The sequence below is a fragment of the Microtus pennsylvanicus genome, chromosome 14 (genome assembly GCF_037038515.1).
Source record: "Microtus pennsylvanicus isolate mMicPen1 chromosome 14, mMicPen1.hap1, whole genome shotgun sequence".
Taxonomy (NCBI): Eukaryota; Metazoa; Chordata; class Mammalia; order Rodentia; family Cricetidae; genus Microtus; species Microtus pennsylvanicus.
Window position 1 is genome coordinate 2769647 of NC_134592.1, and position 20610 is coordinate 2790256.

Sequence of the window (20610 nt, forward strand, 5' to 3'; positions counted from 1 at the left end):
ACTCAGTTCTTCTCGAATAATGAGGAAAAGCCTGAAACAATGGCGGTGGGGGAATCAGAGCTATGTAGTGAGGACAAGATGCATCCCCAGAATGATGGGGTCTGGAGGATGGGGTTACTGGGAAGAGACCTGACCCCAGAATAGTTTCCATCTAAGAACACTTGCTCAGCACATCCGGGAGTTTGGAGAAGGATCAGGCTGTACAGATGGTTCACAAAGCATTGTCGGAGGCAAAGCTAAAGAGCATCGATGCCACAAGTCCATGGGAAGGCAAGGCGTGACATCATAGCTGATACAATCTAAGTTTAACCCTCACATCACATTACACTAACTACCAGACCAGGGCGACCCATGCAGACCAATGCGCTAGGTGGAGCGTAAGCCATGCTCCATTCCAATGTGCACAGAACCCATGCTGAGGCCAAAGGTCTTTTTGCCTCTCAGGACTTCAACTTGGAAAGTGCTGCCAGGAAGAACACTGTGGCAGTGACCCACGACACTCAGGTCAGAAGGTCATGCATTTTTCTACCTCTGGACAGAGTTCCCTGGGAGAAGCCCCCATCCCAGCCCCCTCTGAGAACGAGAAGTACTCCTTCTGGTGAGGCATTGGACCAGGACTCTCTTGGCAGTAGCCAGGACAAGCATCCAAGAATCAGTTGCCCAAGTGAAGGCCAGTGGCTCGCTACAACTTCCAGTTCCTGCCTGGGCCTCCCTCGGTGACATGTGCCTGTCAGGAGATGCCGCTGCTGCTCACCCTGATTGACCTCGCTGGCCAAGCCCACCCTAAGTGGAGGTCCTTCTCAGGTGCTACTAGCAAGCTTCATATGCACCATTGGCCACTGAGGCTAATGTGCTTGCAGGACAGGCATGCAGGGGTCGGAGAGCTCCTTGATAGTGTGACCCTGGGTGATGTGGGAGTGTCATATATCAATCTGTTGATTTCATTGGTTAAACAATAAAGAAACTGCTTGGCCCTCATAGGTTAAAACATAGGTGGGTAGAGTAAACAGAACAGAAGGCTGGGAGAAAGAAGCTGAGTCAAGGAGTCGCCATGATTCTCCCACTCCAGGCAGACGCAGGTTAAGATCATTCCTGGTAAGCCAGCTCATGGGCTACACAGATTATAAGAAATGGGCTAGTCCAGGTGCGAGAGTTAGCCGAGAAAAGGCTAGATATAATGGGCCAAGCGGTGTTTAAAAGAATACAGTTTCCGTGTAATTATTTCGGGTAAAGCTAGCTGTGCGGGCGTCCAGGTGTGGGGACACAGCCCCGCCGCTCGTAATACAACACCTGGGGATTGCTGGCACCTGCCTTCACCCCGTCCACCCGTCCACTGTGGGGTAGATGGTAAACAGATGAAGATGCCCACCTGAGGGCCTGCTGGCACCTTAGAGCATTGCACTGTGTCTGCTTTAGTGTTCCCTCATGGCACAAGCTCAGCTCTTTTCTTTCTTGGTAGCTTTAAGTTTCAACTTATAATATTGTACTTGAATAAAGTATTACTAAGGGGTCCTCCCCACCCCCACCCCACACACGATGACTCTGAAAAGCTCCCCTAAAGAAACCCTAAATTAGTCTTAAAAATACACAGAAATACACTAAAGCAGAGACACTGGCCCTTAAGGAGCAGTAATTACTGAGGCTGAGGGGTGCCAGAGGCCCTGTGTGGCCTTTGTGCTCAGGAACTGACAGACTCGGGCTCATACATAATTCAGGAGTAGGGACAATGCAAGGAGCAGAATCTAGTGAGAACCAGTGGCTAAACAGCAAAGCCTGGAGTAAATAAAGGGCGCTCGGGACCCTGTGATGATTTTTCTATGATTTATGAAAAAAATATAGTGCTGAGGTCCTGGGGTATCCTCCCTGGGTATTGCGAGAACACCCCAGTTTGGCACTTTCCCTGTGGGACTGCTGAAGAGCATATGGTACTGCAGGAACAGTGTCTCCCCTTTCTCCCAGCTCCCCTTCTCCGTGCCCCTAATGCAAAGCTTTGTTGAGCTAATACTTCAAGGATCAACACCGAAATTGGAACTTTCTCTTTCTATAGCCACATCCAATTAAAAGTATCTTAGACCTCCCAGCGGCTGCCCCTCCATGGCGGCCTGGCTGTCAGAGCACTGGACTATCCATACATTTTAAATCAACCTGCAGGTCTCCAGCCCATACACAACATTCTAAGCAGCACCGTCGCATCCCCTTTGTGTGCAACTGTGAATCTGGACTGCCGAATCACATGGGCGAACCCTGTCTCCACCCACACATTCCCAGTTTGTGGAGTCCTTTCAGAGCAATTCAATTAGGCTCCTCCACCTGACCATCTGTTGATTACAGATCCATTTGGATTTTTCTTTGCAGACAATTTGGGGGCTCACTTGGTGCCATGGGCAATACAGCTGCAGGCTCATTCCTCTCACTTTCTCCACCCCTGGGAGAATTCACTGCATGAAACCCTCTGCGAATCATCCTTAGGGAAAATAGTTTGTACAGGCCTCTGTGTGCACCAACCCTAGGAAAGTGCCCTGCACAAATGCATGTGTGTATTAACCTTAGGAAAGTGCCCTGCACAAATGCATGCGTGTACTCACCTTAGGAAAGTGCCTTGCACAAATGCATGTGTATACTAACCTTAGGAAAGTGCCCTTCACAAAGGCCTGTGTGCACCAACCCTAGGAAAGTGCCCTGCACAAATGTATGTGTCTATTAACCCTAGGAAAGTGCCCTGCACAAATGCATGTGTGTACTCACTTCAAGGAAGTGCCCTGCACAAATGCATGTGTGTACTAACCTTAGGAATGTGCCCTGCACAAATGCATGTGCGTACTAACCTTAGGGAAGTGCCCTGCAAGAAGGCCTATGTGCACCAACCTTAGGCAAATCAGACACATTAACAAAGCAAAGGGAAAGAACTAGAGATAGATTCCTCAGAGAAAGGAGACATAACAACTCTGTCTAGGCCAGGAACGTGGAGCCATGGGCTCTGCTCTCCACTTGTCTCTCAGCTCATGCTCTGTGAACCCTGTTGTGACACTAAGAACCAAGATTTCCCCATAAAATTAAATGTCACTCTTGATAGTAGAAAATTTGAAACGTCATCCTCCCAAGTCCCCAGTGCTTGCACAGAAAATGAAGCCCTCTCTGTTTACTGAGAGGGTAATGCAGCCTTCAGATGTGTGGGAACCCCTGCTAAGTGAGAAATTAAAAAAGCACCACTGTAAGGTCTAATGGGATGTACGGAATAAGAAAGGTAACTTAATTGGTAATCAGAAGAAATCATAAAACTAATCATGCAATTAATGTCTTCAAAAGCAAGTGTACGAGGTGTGTATAATTACCAGGAAACAGCACACTGTTGGCCATGAGGGCCTTGCCTGGCTTCCTTGGCTGGTCTTCAGCATCTGCACATAGACTGCCTGGCTTGGTGTCTCTGGCCATCTTCTCTAGCGCATGGGCCACACTGAGCTCTGCTCTCCCTCGTCACTGGATACGGGAGCTCTGGAGATATGTGGGCATGTGTCACACGTGGAAGGCTGGAGTTTCTCACGGAGGCATATCTATCCATAATGCCCTGTTTTCCTTTGAAATACTCTGTTAGACAATGATTGTCTTTGTTTTACATACACAGTTAGAAATCTGTTTGGTCCTGTTGTTCATGGATGGGGTGTGAGCTTGTTCATAAAAAGGACCTGTGATGAAGGACCACTAGGTGTTTCTCCCAGGTGACTGCACCATAAGCCTCTGAACCAGGGGTCCTCCAGGCAGGACATCACAGACAAACAGAGCACAAGTTCTTCATGGACAGAAAACTGCAGAGGAAGAAGCCAGCTGCTGCTGGTCTTACCTGACTTGGTTTTGACAAGACAGGGATCAGGAGAACACAGCCTGAAGGAGAAGACAGGTCCACAGCCACATCACCTATTAATGGGAGGGTGAGGTGGCCCTTATTGTCAGGATTCAGTTTGACTCAGTGACAGCCACATTTTACCTAAGTGATTCTGGTTGGGTTTTAGTGCCATGTCCCACCCCCTGCACTCCCCACATACACTGTAACCAGACAAGACCTATGGGGGAGACCTTTACACCAGGACCCTGGCTGCAGAGGTGAGATGGATCTGACACACTGGTATTATCTTTTCTAAAAAAAAAATGTTTTATTGAGCTAGATAATTTTCTCCTCTCCCCTCTCTTCTTCTCCCCTGCCCTGCTACCCTCTCCCATGATGCCTATGCTCCCAATTAACTCAGGAGATCTTGTTTTTTTCTACTTCCCATTAGATTAGGATCCTTATTGTTGTCTAGGTTCTCTGGGATTGCGAATTATAGGCTGGTTTTTCATTGCTTTCTGTCTAAAAGTCACTTATGAATGAATACATATCATATTTGTCTTTCTGGGTCTGGGTTACCTCACTCAATATGATGTTTTCTAGATCCATCCATTTTTCTGCAAATTCCAAGATGTCATTGTTTTTTGTTCCCACTGTGTAGTTCTCCGTTGTATAAATGTACCACATTTTCTGTATCCATTCTTTGGTCGAGAGCATTTAGATTGTTTTCAGGTGCTGGCTATGACAAACAATGATGCTATGAACATAGTTGAGCACATGTCCTTATGGTATGACTGAGCATTCTTTGGGTATATACCCAGAATTGGTATTACTGGGTCTTGAGGAAGGTTGTTTCCTAATTTTCTGAGAAATCATCATACTGACATCCAAAGCAGCTGTACCAGCTTGCATTTTCACCAGCAATGCAGGAGTGTTCCCTTTACCCCACATCCTCTCCAGCATAAGTTGTCATCAGTGGTTTTAATCTTGGGCATTCTTACACATAGAAGATGGAATTTCAGAGTTGTTTTGATTTGCATTTCTCTGATGACTAAGGATGTTGATCATTTCCTTAAGTGTCTCTCAGTCATTTTAGATTCCTTTGTTGAGAGTTCTATTTAGTTCTGTACTCCATTTTTTATTGAATTATTTGTTCTTTGGATGACCAATTTCTTGAGTTCTTTGTATAGTTTGGAGATCAGCCCTCTGTTTGATGTGGGGTTGGTGAAGATCCCATCCATTCTGTAGGCTGCTATTTTGTCTTGTTGACCGTGTCCTTTGCTTTACAGAAACTTTTCAGTTTCACGAAGTCCCATTTATTAATTGTTTCTCTCGGTGTCTTTGCTGCTGGGGTTTTATTTAGGAAGTGGTTCCCGGTGCCAATGCATTTAAGTGGACTTCCCACTTTCTCTTCTATGAGGTTCAGTGTGGTTGGCTTTATGTTGAGGATTTTCATCTTTTTGGACTTGAGTTTTGTACATGGTGATAGATATGGATCTATTTTCATTCTTCTACATGTTGATATCTAGCTAAGCCAGTACCATTTATTGAATATGCTTTCTTTTGTCCATTTGATATTTTTTTTGCTTCTTTGTCAAGAATCAAGTGTTCAAAGGTGTGTGGATTAATATCTGGGTCTTTGATTCGATTCCACTGGTCCTCCTGTTTGTTTCTATGGCAATACCAGGCTGTTTTTAGTACTGTAGCTCTATAGTAGAGTTTGAAGTCAGGGATTGTGATACCTCTAAAAGTTCTTTTATTGGATAGATTCTTTTGGCTATCCCGTTTTTTTTTTCCGTATGAAGTTGAGTATTATACTTTCAAGGTCTGTGAAGAATTTTGCTGGGATTTTGATGGACATTGCACTGAATCTGTAGATTGCTTTTGGTAAGATTGCTATTTTTACTACATTAATTCTACCTACCCAAGAGCATGGGAGATCTTTCCACTTTCTGGTGTCTTCTTCAATTTCTCTCTGCAAAGATTAAAGTTCTTGTCATACAGGTCTTATACTTGCTTTGTTATAATTACTCCAAGATACTTTATGTTTTTTGTGGCTATTGTGAAGGGTGATGTTTCTCTCATTTCTTTCTTAGGTTATTTATTATCTGTGTGAAGGAGAACTACTGATTTTTTTGAGTTCATCTTGTATCCTGCTACATTGCTGAAGGTGTTTATGAGTTGTAGAAGTTCCTTAGTAGAATTTTTGGAGTTATTTATGTAAACTATCATACTGTCAGCAAATAGAGTTTGGCTTCTTCTTTTCTGATATTTATTCCCTTGTTCTCTTTTTGTTGTGTTATTGCTCTAACTAGGACCTTAAATATTATATTAAATAGATATGGAGAGAGTGGGCAACCTTGTCTTGTTCCTGATTTCGGTGGGATCACTATGAGTTTCTCTCCATTTAGTTTGATGTTGGTTTTTCAGATAATATGAATTTTTCATCTTTTACATTGGTATTATCTTAATATAAGCCAGAAGATTGCAGGCAGGAGGAAGTCTCTTTTGTTTTGACCTATAAACACCACCAACTTCTGGTCAGATTATCAGCTCTTGCTGTTGCCCATGACCATGACTTGGGACTGCCTTTCAGCACTGAAGCACCTTCAAGTTCATTTTAGCATTCACCATCATCTTTAAAATTCTTCTGGCTTAAACAAGTCACCAGGTCCAGTTTTCCTGAGAACACAGTGTGGAGGAGGGAGACACTGGTAGCAGAAGGACCAGCACTGCCCCCTTTCTTCTGTAGGGTCTGGCATTTGATTGTCTCTATAGTAGGTCTGAGAAAATCCAATAAGGAAGAAATATAATGCAGTCATGACTGAGATTTCCAACCTGTGGGTTTAGTCTTGGCATCTAGTGCCTAGAGGGGCCAATGCTTTGTGTACCCCATGCAGGGCCTGAAAGAAGAATGTTTACATGAACTTCATGGCAATTCCTGTCACCCAGGAGCCTTCTGAGCCATCCACAGACTCACTCTAGTAAATTTTCTACAGAAAGAACTCCCCATGAAGAGAAGGAGGGGTCTGAAACCCCAGGCTGGGTATTCCACAGGGCAGAGGCCCATGCTGGGGTGATGTGGATGCTTCTGTACCCAGTGGATGACTGTGAACAGCTGTGTGAGGGAAACCTGAGCTTATATGTCCATACAATGTGAGATTCATACTCTTCCGTGTGTAAGGAAGCTGGAAGGTCTGTAGACACACATCTCTTCAAGCAGGAACTTCCATCTCTGTCTTCTATTCCTTTTTCTCCAAAGCAGAGTGGTTTCTTGCAGGACAAGGAGACTATGTTCGAGGGAGAGACCCAGCCGATGGAGGCATAGCTGGAGCAAGGCTGGGGACAGGACACCGTGGGGTGCACAGTGTAGCTACCCAGCTGGCTCTGGGTCTTCTGCCTCAAGCTGCCTGTGTTTTCAACTCCTACCCTGCATCCAGCCCACTCCCACCCTTTTTTGTCTAATAAATATCTATGGTAATTACCAATCCTCGCAAAGGGTTCTTTAACGAGGGTACATTTTATCATTGCCTTAATGAGGCTGTTTTGGGTTCCCGCCTCCTGCAGGGTGGTAGTTAATGCTTAATAAGCACATGTACTATTTAAATAATAAAAAGAATATCAGCCGAGAATCTAAATTATCCCCTAACTTCTCAAAATAATCATAACATGCATTTGAAAATTCACAAATACAGCTCATGAATAAAAATGTGCTTTCATGTTTTGATACTAATGTATACTAACAGGAAGCCTCCCATGCCCAGTCTTGGACACCAGCCCTGCTTTCCTGGCCATATCAGTGGCTCTGTTGTTGTTGGGCCTCCCAGGTACCGCCTGTGCTGCATCCAGACAGGCCTCTCTTCTTTCGTGAGAAAAGGTTGGTAAGCTATCTGGGAGAGGAGCTGCCTAGGGGTTCCCAGGACTTCAGGGCTGGTGTCTACCACTTCCAAATACTTCCAGACAGGAGAGGTGCCTTGGGGGTCTTCATGATACAGGCCTCAAACCACATGTATTGTACACGTAACCAGCCCCTCAGGAAACAGTATTCCTCCACAGCTTTGTCTCTCACTTCAGAACTTCCTGTTTGAGGTGCTCATCTCCTGCACAAAATTCCGATGCATTTAGATGTAAAATTGGACAAAAGTTTCTTTTCTGGAAGTCCTGGCAGATATTCCGCCCACACTTTCGCTTTCGACCTAAGCTCCATATATTGGGAGGCAAGCCTTTTGGGCTAAATCGTGTTCCGAACTGTCTCTTCATGCTATCAGACCTGAATTCAATCTGCTTAAAATAGCACTTATGGAGTCACTGCCAACAGCACTGACGAGTCACTGCTAATCGCTCCAAGGGAAGCAGTTTGTACTCAGGAGTTATTCTGAAAGATGATTCTGGAGTTGTGAAGCAAACTCTGCTCGGCTGCAAAATCTTTCTCTGACAGACACACATGCACTTTGCAGAGCTAATTTGTATATGCCTCTGGAAAATGGTCGCAAAGGTGAAGTAGCCAGCCCAGTGATTTAAAAGAGAACAACGCACACTCATGCCGAGAGTAATGATGTTCCGAAGAGTGGCCCCAAAACTGGAAGTGTTGAATTATTAATCTAAAACTTTCTGAACAAGGTATCTAGTAATCAGGTTTAAATAAAATATACTAATAAATTGATCACAAAGGCAAACTCAGTGGGGGGAGGGCGTGTGCGTTAAACAAATGTTTATATTTTTCAGCCTTGTTCCTGCTGTCTCTGCAGCAGCTGTCTCCAGGCCACTTGCATCACAGGGACTGCACCAGGATGTGATTCAGAAATTCAGGTGAGCTCCAGTCCTTGAACAGAGGCAATGTTCTCATGCGGATAAGCTATACCTGCAGCCTCAGGGGTGGGGGGAAGCCCCTTCCCAGGCCTTTCTTCTTAGTGGGTGAAATCTCCTCAGTGAGGACTTCTAGAGTCTTCTCTGCCTGTTTCCTCAAGGTCTGAGCTTGGCTGCCTACGGACCCTCTGATGAAAATGATTGTGACAAGAGGTTCCTGTGCATCTGGGGCAAAGCCGGCTCTGGCAGAGGCGGGGGAAGGGGTTGATTGCAAGGATTCCACACTCCAGCACTTAAACAAAGGTCAGACACAAAGAACACTGTGAATTGAGGTGTTTGTGGGTGGAGAGGAAGCCAAACAAAAGCAAACAGAGTCTCTGGATTTAAAGCCCATTCTGTGTTTGCTGGCTTTTATCCCTAGCTAGGAGATCCTGATCTCAGCAGCTCTGAAGACGCCTTGATATAGAGGGCTCTGAAGCCTTGCTCGCTGACATCATCATGCTAATTTGAGTTGTATCTCTTTGTCCCTCGTGAATAAATCACTTCTCTAGTGGTGAGCATCACAGTGCGCCCCCTCCCCCCGCAGTTACTAATTAGGGGTGGTTTTAATATTATTATTCACAAGATAGTTGTTTTTCATTTACATATAAGGGCAAGCAGAAGGTCTTGGGGACAGAGGGGCTCCAGTGGCCCCTCTGGCTACCTAGGGGTGGGCTGAGGGGACAGCCAGACCTACCCTCTGGGTCTGTACCTCCCTTGAAACCACTTAGTATGAACTACTGAGAATCCACAATTTGGGTGTTTTCGGAGGTGCTGATGCTGAGTGTGCTGAGTTTACTCCTAACCCTGAACTTGTAATTGCAGCAGTCTGGAGGCTGCCGCAGCCAGGACAGTTACTACGAGCACTTTCGTTAGGCTGACACAAGGAAGAACATGTCTGGACGACTACAGTAAACAGAATGCTAGCAGGGACCAAGGGTAGACCAGTTTGTATCAGGCAGCTATGCCTACACACCATTTTTATAACCTCTTAGCTTCTAGTAAAATTAGTCTACATCACTGACAATCAGAAATTTAAATCCCCTTCATACCACCAACCCACAGCATTGCCACATGGTCTTCCGTGGAAGAAGAGCAAACTTATGTATAGCGTATGGGGTTTCTGGGCTCTCCCTAGTTCACAAAAATCCTGTTATGAATGTCAATTAATAGCAAACTTTTAAGATTTGTCAGATGAAAGCAGAAACACATTTAAATGCAGAAAATGAATGGCTTCCATGCTGAACTTTGTGTTCTCGCCATGACTGGAAAACACGGGCAGAGTCCACACACACTCAGACACTATCTTGTCTGCAACCTTTCCTAGGACATTTTAGTTAAAATAGTCACCTCATCCATGGGCGTGAGAGCCCACAGATGTGAGCCTGTTCCAGCTGACTGGACGTCAGAGAGTTTGAGCTTATTCTTGCTCTTTCAAAGTTGCAGAGAGCAGGTGTGGCACTGAACAAGAAGCCCTGACCTAGGCTGGAGTTACTTGGTGGTTTGGACATTAGGATGGTCCATAGATGTGGATCCACTCTACCCTGACCAAAGATCAGAGAATTCAGGCATATTTTTGCTCATTCCTTTTAAAATAGGAGGTTTGACATAGGGAGTGGCCGTCTACAGGATACTTGGTCTAGGGTGTATTCACTGCATATCCTGCCCAAAACATCAAACACTTTACTCAGAAAATAATGACTTGGTGTCTCAAGTATTGAAGCAAGTAACTGGTCTAGTTGTTCTTTGTGCCATGTTAAAGCAGTCTTTTGTCTTCTTTCCCTACCCTTTTATACTAGGGTATGAAAGCATGAAAATAAAATGTGGGCAGAATTTGGTATTCAGTATTTACTGAATTGCCCTCCTAGTACTCTCCTGTGTCTCTGTGTTTCTTTCTTATCTCTGTTCCTCCTACCTAACATTTCTAATCCACTCACCCCTATCCTGGAACGTACAAACCTGTCATAGCTGCGCTGCAACAGATGTCACCCAAAATGTGGCTACAACACACAAGCATTCACATTTTAAGGCACACATGCACACACACACACACACACACACACACACACACACACACACGTGCACGCAAGCACATAGTGTGCATGAGAAAAGTCTATAGAGAATGGAGGAAACCCCGAGTGAGTGAAGCCCTAAATGGATTTGTGTTATTGATATGGGTACAGCCATAAAAATGACCAAAGCTTCAGATCCATGGGAAACTGGCAAAGTCTTTGCTGGTACAGGTTAGGCTCCCTCTGGCCCAAGTCTGAATGTTTATAGACCAGACTATTGATCAATGTACAGAAAAACCAGCAACTGCAGCTTCCCCTACTTGAATGTTTACAATTGAAACTGCTGGCCAACAGGGACCACTGCTGTTCCTTGTATTTATCAGGTTTGTATCTCAACTTCTGACTCCCAAGATTTTATTAATATTAGTGCAATTTAGGTAAATATTACATCTGGCACCCAATGTGGGGCAAGTCTTTCCACATAGGACCTGAGAAAAACTTTTTAAAATTTTACAAACACATACACACAGAGCCAGATGTGGCTTCCTAATCCTACATTCTCTCAGGTGGGCCACAGTATACAGAAATACAGCTCCTGGCCACTGTTTACATGTTTGAGACAACCAACACCATGTGTGGAGCCACAAAGTGGGTTGAAGTCTTGGCCTACGTGATCAGAGAAGGCTGAAGGTGTACAGTAAAGCATTCCAGACAGAGAAAACCTCTAAACAGATACAATAAAAATGGGTATAGACAGCCATAGAAAAAAATAAACAGTTTAAAAATAATATCATCTTTAAAGAGAAAGTAAAGTAATATAAAAGAAAAAAGCCATGTAAAGATAAGAAATACACAGGGCATCTGGATCCTAATGGTGTGGTTTTGACTCAACATTTTTGAATGCTGATGAGCCAGTGACAGCGGCTGAGAGACGTGGGATTATGAAAGGGACTGCTCTATTGGACTAAGTTATATACTTTAGAGATGTCTTGGCTTCCAAATGGAAGTCGAGAAAAGTGCTGTGTTGGAGAGAGGTTATACCTTTGTTTCCATAGGAAACAAAAAGTGATGATTCTCTTCAAAATTTAATGAAGATCATATTTGATTGGGGAGACCAGAAAATTTGGCTACAGACATGAAAAAAGAAACCAAGAAAGACTAAAAGACAGGTGACATATATGCTGATCCCTCTACATGGGAACAGTTGTGAGACTGGATGAGATATGATAAATCTTGTTGGCTACTGAGTCCTTATCACTTGTTATTATGAACCATCCTTTCATATCGCATGGTCAGAGGTTTGGTTATACAGTCCAAACCTACAAAGTTAACAGATGCCTTTTAGCTGATCAAACATAAACAAAGAAATATCATCTTTAACTGCCTTGTGCATACTGCAGTTCTATACTTGTGTTAATGCATATATGTATATGTGTGCATGTTACCTTTAAAAGTTTATGTGTTTTCAGAAAAAAAGGACCAGAAACCAATAAAGACAAGTAGCCCAGGTGACCCAGCCTCTCAGATTCCCTCTGTTAAAGTTTCCTCAAAATTCTGCATCTGGAACTACTTCAAAGATGCTAGCTAAGATGGCCAAGCCTCACAGACATCCATCCAAGACTTCTCTATATTTTACCATCATACAGAAACTAAACAAAAAACAATACAGCTAGGTCCCCAGGACTTGACCATTATTCCAATTTTCTCAGGGTTTCCTAAAGATGCCAGTGCCCTAGACAATAGGAAGTCATCTAGAGAACATGCTACCTACATCCCCAGAGGTAGGGTGGGTGGTTTTTGATCATTCAGTGTATTATGGATGTTTGTCATCATTTAGGGGGGTTGGTTGCAAGTTGTTTTTAGTAATGGTCAGGAAAAAAGCTGAACAAAGGAGATTAGATTCAAGGATTTCTTTCTAAAGGGAAAAGGGGATATAGTATAGAAATGATGGGATAAAATGGTAAATTGTTGAGTCTACTTTTGAACAATTACTAGTCTCAAATATTTTACATAGGCATGGATTCTTGTATGTTGATACATATTTAAGGTTGTGTTTGTTATACTGTATGTATATTTCTACTCTTGGTTAAGGTAGTGTGCCTAGGCAACTCACTTAATGTACTATAAAATTTTAATCCTTGAAAGCTACTTAGGATAATAAAGAAAGACAGGTTAACAGTTAGTCATCTATAACATTAAAACTTATAGTCTTTTTAGGCATGTGTTCAAGGTCAAACAAATATATTTTATATAGATAGATGATCATCAAATAGAATATGGTATTTAAAATGCTTTAACAACATAAGGCTTTTCATGTCAGTGAGACACATCTGCTCCTTGAAGCACCAATCTACTGCAAGAAGGTTGGTAGGCACTGAAGAACCTCCTTATAGAGTTTGCTTCCATTGTGGCAAAGTTAGCCACTGGGCAAAGAAACTATCCTTGCCTCATATGCTGTCCAGATTAGACAAACAGGATACAAAAAAGTGAATGCCAAACTTTGCCAAGACAAAGTAGAACAGTCCTTCAAAATTCCTGCTTCACAGAAAAGTTGGTTAAATATTCTAGACCTACAGACTGAAATTGGATGTTCCAATATTGCAGAGGAACACTGGCTGAGTGTACAGGAAGCCAGCTGTTTTCTGTCATTTCTATAGTTTTGGAAGTTGTTTGCTCTACACTTCCTGTAATATTATGACCTTCTAAGGTCTTTGATGGGGTTGAAGATTGCTAATGTTTTCATTGCTACCAAATTCAGAAAAGAAAATTACTTAAGAGATGTAAATTTTATGAGGTTAAGAAGCACAAAAGCTTGAGTTGTTTAACTATGAAGATGTTTTAAGGTCTAAAAAAAGGTATTTTTAGGATGGTAATACAAATTATGATAAATGTCATTTAGGTATAAAACTTTGTACTCACAGCCGGGCGGTGGTGGTGCAGGCCTTTAATCCCAGCACTCGGAAGGCAGAGGCAGGCGGATCTCTGGGAGTTCGAGGCCAGCCTGGTCTACAAGAGCTAGTTCTGGGACAGGCACCAAAGCTACAGAGAAACCCTGTCTTGAAAAACAAAAAACAAAAAAACAAAAACTTTGTACTCACTAAGATAGGATAGACAATAGAGTACTTTCTCTGAATTTGCCATTAAACTGGACACTGTGATATAATTCTTGCCTGCTAATTGTTCTTTTTTTTTTTTTTGGATTTTTTGAGAAAGGATTTCTCCGTAGCTTTTTTGGTTCCTATCCTGGAACTAGCTGTTGTAGACCAGGCTAACCTCGAACTCACAGAGATCTGCCTGCCTCTGCCTCCCGAGTGCGGGGATTAAAGGTGTGCGCCACCACTGCCCGGCTCTGCTAATTGTTCTTATTGTATATAGTTTTTCTATGCTAGAGTTAAAGCCTTTCCTTTTTATTTAGACAAAGAGGAAAATGTTGTGGGATACTTGTACACTGTGTGAGGATGTATTCTGTGGTTAGTGTAATAAAAAGATAAACAGGAAAAAAAAGCAGAAGTTGCTTTCACCACAGGACTCCGCTGTCAGGCAGCACATCATCCTGCAATATGGTCCTGAAGATGCCAATGCGAGAGAAGAGGCTGAGGGCACACCAGCAGAGAGGCCTCTGCTCATCACTGCCAGCGAGCAAACACTTCTGAGCTTCTAGCTGCTACGATGGGTTCCAGGTCTGGGCTCTTCTGGAAGTGCCTGAGACTTATTGCCTCAGAAAACACAGGAGTTTGAAGGCAAAATACAACCCATGCACCTCTGAAGATGGAATCCCTGGGTCCAGCTAGGAGCCAGGCATTATTTTGCAAACAGGATTCCACGTTTAATTTACTGCCAAAGACTTGAAGATCCACATGTTACATTTTTAAGGATTTGGACAGCACACCACAGGAGCACTCACCTTTGTTCTATACAGCCAGATGCTGTGGAGCTGGACTTGTATGTCTGATGGTTTGCTCTGTGCATGCATTTCCTCCTTGGGACTAAACACCACTCCATGCAGATCTCATTTTTGTTCTTTAAGGATTCCTTGTAATAGCTAATTTTCTGTTTTAATATCTTGCTGGCTAAATGTGTTGAGATAATTAGGTGATAGACCTAGACAATTACTCTGTGGGCAGAGAGAAGACAGCTTCTCATATTTATATAAATACACATGGTTTAAATAAAACACCAACTGCCTGAATTCAGGGCCCATATAAAACGGGCCACTTGGGAAGCTGTTGGGTTGCACTGGCTGTTTGGGCTCATTTTGTGGTTCATTTGTTTGTTTGCTTTTCCACGGGACTGAATATGCAATTCAGTCCACAGTTGAAAAAAAACTGGAGTCTTGGATAGACTGGGCCAGCTGGAAGTCAAGCCAGGCAACAACCCAAGAGTAGGTTGGAGGACAACGGCTTAGCTGGGGCTCTATAAATAGGGCAGATCTGATTCCCTTTCCACGAGGAATAAGAGCCTAGCTGCTCACTGCATGCTGGGGTCAGGTGATCGGGGACAGGAGAAGTGCATACCCAGAGTGTCACACCATTGCATATGAAGAACATGCAGGCTTGGAGACATACCCTGCATGTACTTCACAGTGAGGCCACTCTAATACACTGCTCTATGAGGCAGAGTTGAATTCTTAGGCCTTAGAAGTAGGTGAAATTTACAAAATGAAGTAACTGCCTTGAAGACTTTGCCAAGGCATAGAATATGGCAGAAACACCTCTAACCTTATAGATAGCCTCTTCACCATGGGTCACTTTGGTTGGTAATGACTTCATTATTTTCTGGACATAGGTTCATTGTGTTTATGATCTCCTTTAGCATTTGTCTTATGTCAACCCTTACCTCTTGTGCATTCTGCTATTACCCCACAGGACTCCAGCCTGGAGATCCTGCCATTGTCTGCCTCATCTCTGCCCTCTGAAGTATAAGATGCAGTGTACTAGGTAGGAGCTTCTGTAACTAAGAGCCATAGACCTCTCCAACACCAGGGATTCTGTAGGCTTCTCTCCCAGGAAAGACAAGAATGCTTGCTCCTCTACCTTCAAGGATCGAGTTACCTGAAGTCTAGGTACCACTTTTGCCCTGAATCAACATGCCACACACACACACACACACACACACACTCACATATACACATCATACAAATTAACACATATACATAAAAATACATACACCATATATACACAGATCAACCTATATACACACACTTCACATATATACATATACATACACACATGTACACAGTTATATGCACATACACATGTATACACATACAAATAGATATATGTACAAACACACATACACATACAAATATACTAATACACATACATGCAAACATGTATATAAACATTCAAATATACACACATACATACACATAAAAATACGCACATATATATGCAAATACACAGACACAGAAACACAAATATACACAAATGTGCATACACAATACCATACATACACAATACACTCAAACATTACATACACAAATATACATACACACACATACACATAAAAATACATAAACATTACACACACATACATATACACACACACAGAGATACACATACATGCACAAACACACACATACACATATGAATATATAAACATTGCACACACATATACATACAGAACAAAAATATATAAACTTTACACACACATAATACACATACAAACATAAGATATATGTGCATACATACAAATATGCACACATATCTATATATAGCCACTTTACATAATACACAAACACACAGCTTCACATACATATACACATATATCCACATACACATATATCTACAACCACACACACATACATTCATATATCCACATACACATCACACCTACACATAACACACACACACAGCATCTCCCTTACCAGTCTAACTGTAACCCTCCTGTCCTCTGTCAGGATAGGGTCCCTACTTTGGGTGTCTCCTTGTCTTAACTGAAATAATGACACTAGAAATAATCCTACATCCAAACAGTCTCATTCTGAGAAACTGGGCAGCCTTGAGGGGCAGAACTCAGTGTGTGCTGAGGAGAGCTCCTGCGGGGCCTCTTCTGAGAACACAGGACTTCTTGTCTATGTCCCTACATGTTGATTCACTGTGTGCCGCTTCTTTGCTTCTCAAGAACTTTTGTTTCCCCACTACATCATTAAGTTTATCAAGGCATCAGATGGTCGATAAAGATTTGTAGCTTTGCTTTAATTGTTGGTTTTTCTTGGTGGATTCAGAATCACATTTAGTCACTATTTCCAGAGTCACAACATGTTCCCAAGGTTAAATAAATGCTTTTGGAACAGCCAAAATTTAATATACATGTGTTGGTCAAAATTTAATACTACTTGGAGGAACACAAAGGCCTCTTCTGCAGAAGGAAATTTCCATGTAAAAGATGCAAAGGTTTGCTCATGCTGTGCTTCTTTATGGATGCATCTCTCAAAGAACAAGCTTTGTCAGGTGCAAAAGGTCCACAAGGTTCAAGTTACCACTCATATCTTCTCATCCTTGTGCATTACAGGGGTGTACAATCCACAGCAGGGCAGCGTGGCTATGGTCCCATCTGAAAGCAGGAACTGAAGCAGCTCCTTCTGCTACCCAGCAAGGGTTGGCCAGGCTTCATGTGCCAAACCTACACCAGAGCCACAGGAATCTGACTTTCTGTGGCCAGAAGTCTCCAGATGTAATTCGACGAATATAGGAAAGGTGTGGTTCCGAAGGTCTCAAGGCTGGGGAGGCTGTGCTGTTTCCTGGGGGTCCTGATGTGCCACCTCTCCAATCCTTTCTCAGAGTCACCTGTTGGACTGGTGCTCTGAGGGCTGTAGATGAGAAATGTTGGGATGACCCTGAATGAGCATCTTTTTCTCCTACTCTGGACAGTGACTTCCATCTGTTGTCAAACTTCCGGTCATCTCTGACCAGCTTCAGGGGCTGAAGTGATGGCTGATATCAAACACCTGACAGGCAAGATTCATGCTGGTCACAGGCATTGTGCCGTAAGAGGCAGTTGTCAAAACAAAAAATAATTTAGAATTCTGGGGAAATAAGACACTCAAGGTTCTGCTATAAACATTTATCCTTCAAGTTCATCTTGATGCCCTTGACCTGAAGCACCTCAGAATGGGACTCTCTTTGGAAACTGTCTATAAGGTGGTGAAGGTAAAGTAAGGACACGTGGGGAGGCCCTAAGTTGGTCTGAACAGTATTTATCTAAGAGCAGGAAGTCCAGACATAGAAGAAGACAGATACATAGGACACAGGGTGAGGGCAGTGTGACAGTAAAAGTCTCCCAGCAGCCAGAGAGTGGCCCAGGACAGACTAGCATCAGAAGGAAACAAGCGGTATGTATACCCCATCAGGTTCTCCAGAGCCGTGAGCCAGCCATGTCTACCCTGTGAACCCACAAGGATTGTCCCATCTGTTACAGCGGCCACAGTGATTTCACAGTCTCTATAGCTCACATGGTGTCAACTGGTATGACCCTTTAACGCAGTTCCTCGTGTTGTGGTCATCCCCAACCAAAAACTTATTTTCATTGCTGCTTCAGAACTGTAATTTTGCTACTGTTATGAATAATAACGTAAACATTTGTGTTTTCCGATCATTTTAAGCAACCTCTATGAAAGGGTAGTTTGACCCCCAAAGGGGTCACGAACCCACAGGTTGAGAACGACTTCCACTGTGTATTCCAAAAGTCCACAGGTCTTCAGAAAGCTCTTTCCAGTAGGGATTATTGGACTCCTCTTGTCTAGCCAAGGCCCAAGGTTACAAATTGCCTCCTGAAAGGATCCTGAAAGGCCTCATGAGACGGAAGTCTTCATGAACTTTAACACTGGTGACTCATGAGACAGGCAGTTCTGATGGGCGTGGGAGAGGCTAAAGAACGCGAGTGTCTCCTGGTAGTTTCTTCTTCATCTTTCTCTTGGGATTCTAGGTGACATTCATGGTGTCTTGGTCCCCAGAAACTGGTCCCAGTAGGACTCAGTGTGTGATTTGGCCATGAGATTCACAGAAAGATGAGCCATGTGGCTTCCCAGGAGTAAGGGATACAGCCACAGTGCATGCTCTCTAGTCATTCTCTCATCTCCTGTGATGTTTTCTAGTCTGTGCTGAGCTCTAGACTGATGGGTACCCATGCTGGGTCATGTGTCTCCAACGTAAGTGTTCTGTTTTTATGACAAACACCCAAGAAAAACCAACTCAAAAGAAGAAAGGGTTGTTTTGGTTCACAGTTTCAAAGGTTTCGAGCCATGGCCAGGTGATTCCATTGTTCCTGGGCTGTGATGAGGGTGAGTGGCACTCATGGTAGAAAGAGCTGCTCACATCATGACACCCAGAAAAAGGAGAATGCGAGAAAAGTGCCAAGAAAAAAAAATACCCACTAAGATAGTCCCCTAGAGATCCATTTTCACCAGGTAGATCCTATTTCCTACAGACAATGCTACCTTCCACAGAGTTGTTAATCAGGGACAAAGACTTTAGCAATGGCCCTTAGGAGACATTTCAGATCCAAACTGTAGCATGTCTTGTTGGAGGGAAGCCACTTGTTGGTTCCCGGCTACTTAGCCCGAAACAATCACACAGAAACTATATTATTTAAATCACTGCTTGGCCCATTAGCTCTAGCTTCTTATTGGCTAACTCTTACATTTTAATTAACCCATCTCCATTAATCTGTGTATTGCCACGTGGCAGTGGCTTACCAGGTACAGTTCTGGTATCTGTCTCCTGGTGGGACTACATGGCTTCTCACTGACTCTGCCTTCTTTCTCCCAGCATTCATTTTGGTTTCCCCTGCCTACCTAAGTTCTGCCCTATCAACATGCCAAGGCAGTTTCTTTATTCACCAATGGTATTCACATCACACAGAGGGGAATCCCACATTAATGTCTGGATCCTATCTCTGAAGTTCAATCTGTGGCAGCATAGGATATGACCGAATCCAGATGTTTCAGCCATGACCCAGGACTGGTAGGTGATCCCAGGCACCTGTGTGCATACAGAACATGGAAACCAGAGAGGTGGAGAGGACCCATGTTCCTCTCTGAGTCTAGCCTACAAGAGTCTTTCTCACTCATCCCTCCTGGCATTGGCTGCAGGCCTTGTTCCAGCAAGACAGGGGCTGGCATCTTTGATCAGCCCTAAAACGCCCAGGTTAAGATGCTGCCTGTTTGGGCACTGTTTGCACTGTGAGTGAGCAGGGCCTGGCCTCTGAGCTGTCATCTGAGTTTGGATCCATATGTATAGTTGGTCTTAACTCTCCCATTATTTGAGTTCACACCACAGCGACATTAGGGATCTGGGGACTCTTCCCTTAGACCACAGGAACATTTGTCTTCCAGAAGGTCAGAGGCTGATGAAGGCTGCATCTTGTAAGGAGAGAATTACTTAGGATCCAGCAATCTCAGGGAAGTTGGTATAAGTGTTCTCAGTCACCAGATGAGACTGACCAGCAGGACGAAACCTGGACTCCTGTGGAAGATACTAAGCAGGCACTGGGGAGGGTCTCTCATCTTTCTAGTCTTCATGCTCCTCCTGGCAGATGAGAACCATTCATGCAGCTTCACTCACATCTGCCAATGGTCTCTGTGTGCAAGTTTGGCTATGGGCTCTGGGTTCTATTGTCTGTAAGTCAGAACCATTGAACTGGACAGCTGGGGCTGCAACCCTGGTCCTGCTGTCATCAGGACAAGTCTGGCTATCATCACTGTGTCCTCCATAAGCCTCAGGAACCTTTGGTGAGGCGCAGACAATGGGGTGTGGTGAGGAAGGCACTTAACATAACAAAGGCCCCCAGTACAGATTCCCCCACCCCGTGAGTTTGGGAATGACAGATGCTCTTAGCCCTGGCTCTCTCCAACACACCAGCCTCTGACAGCCCTTGACAGTATTCTCAGACTTAGAGCAAGGTCCTTCTCTGTCTGCATGAATGCACTTGGAA

At 43.7% G+C, this 20610-nt stretch overlaps 1 protein-coding gene and 1 long non-coding RNA gene across 5 annotated transcripts in view; one reads left to right on the plus strand and one right to left on the minus strand.

Annotated features, from left to right (window-relative positions):
* The window catches only part of Ptprn2 (protein tyrosine phosphatase receptor type N2), a 707251-nt gene that overhangs the window by 208109 nt on the left and 478532 nt on the right, over nt 1-20610 (minus strand). The gene's annotated exons all lie outside the window — the stretch shown is intronic.
* On the plus strand, nt 8210-16922 carry LOC142834999 (uncharacterized). 4 transcript variants are annotated; one of them, XR_012907708.1, is made up of 4 exons: nt 8210-8440; nt 8546-8629; nt 8788-8929; nt 14204-16922. It is a non-coding gene; the product is annotated as an uncharacterized LOC142834999 (long non-coding RNA). The 4 variants fall into 4 exon arrangements; XR_012907707.1 differs by lacking the exon at nt 14204-16922 and adding an exon at nt 9048-10485; XR_012907709.1 differs by lacking the exon at nt 8788-8929.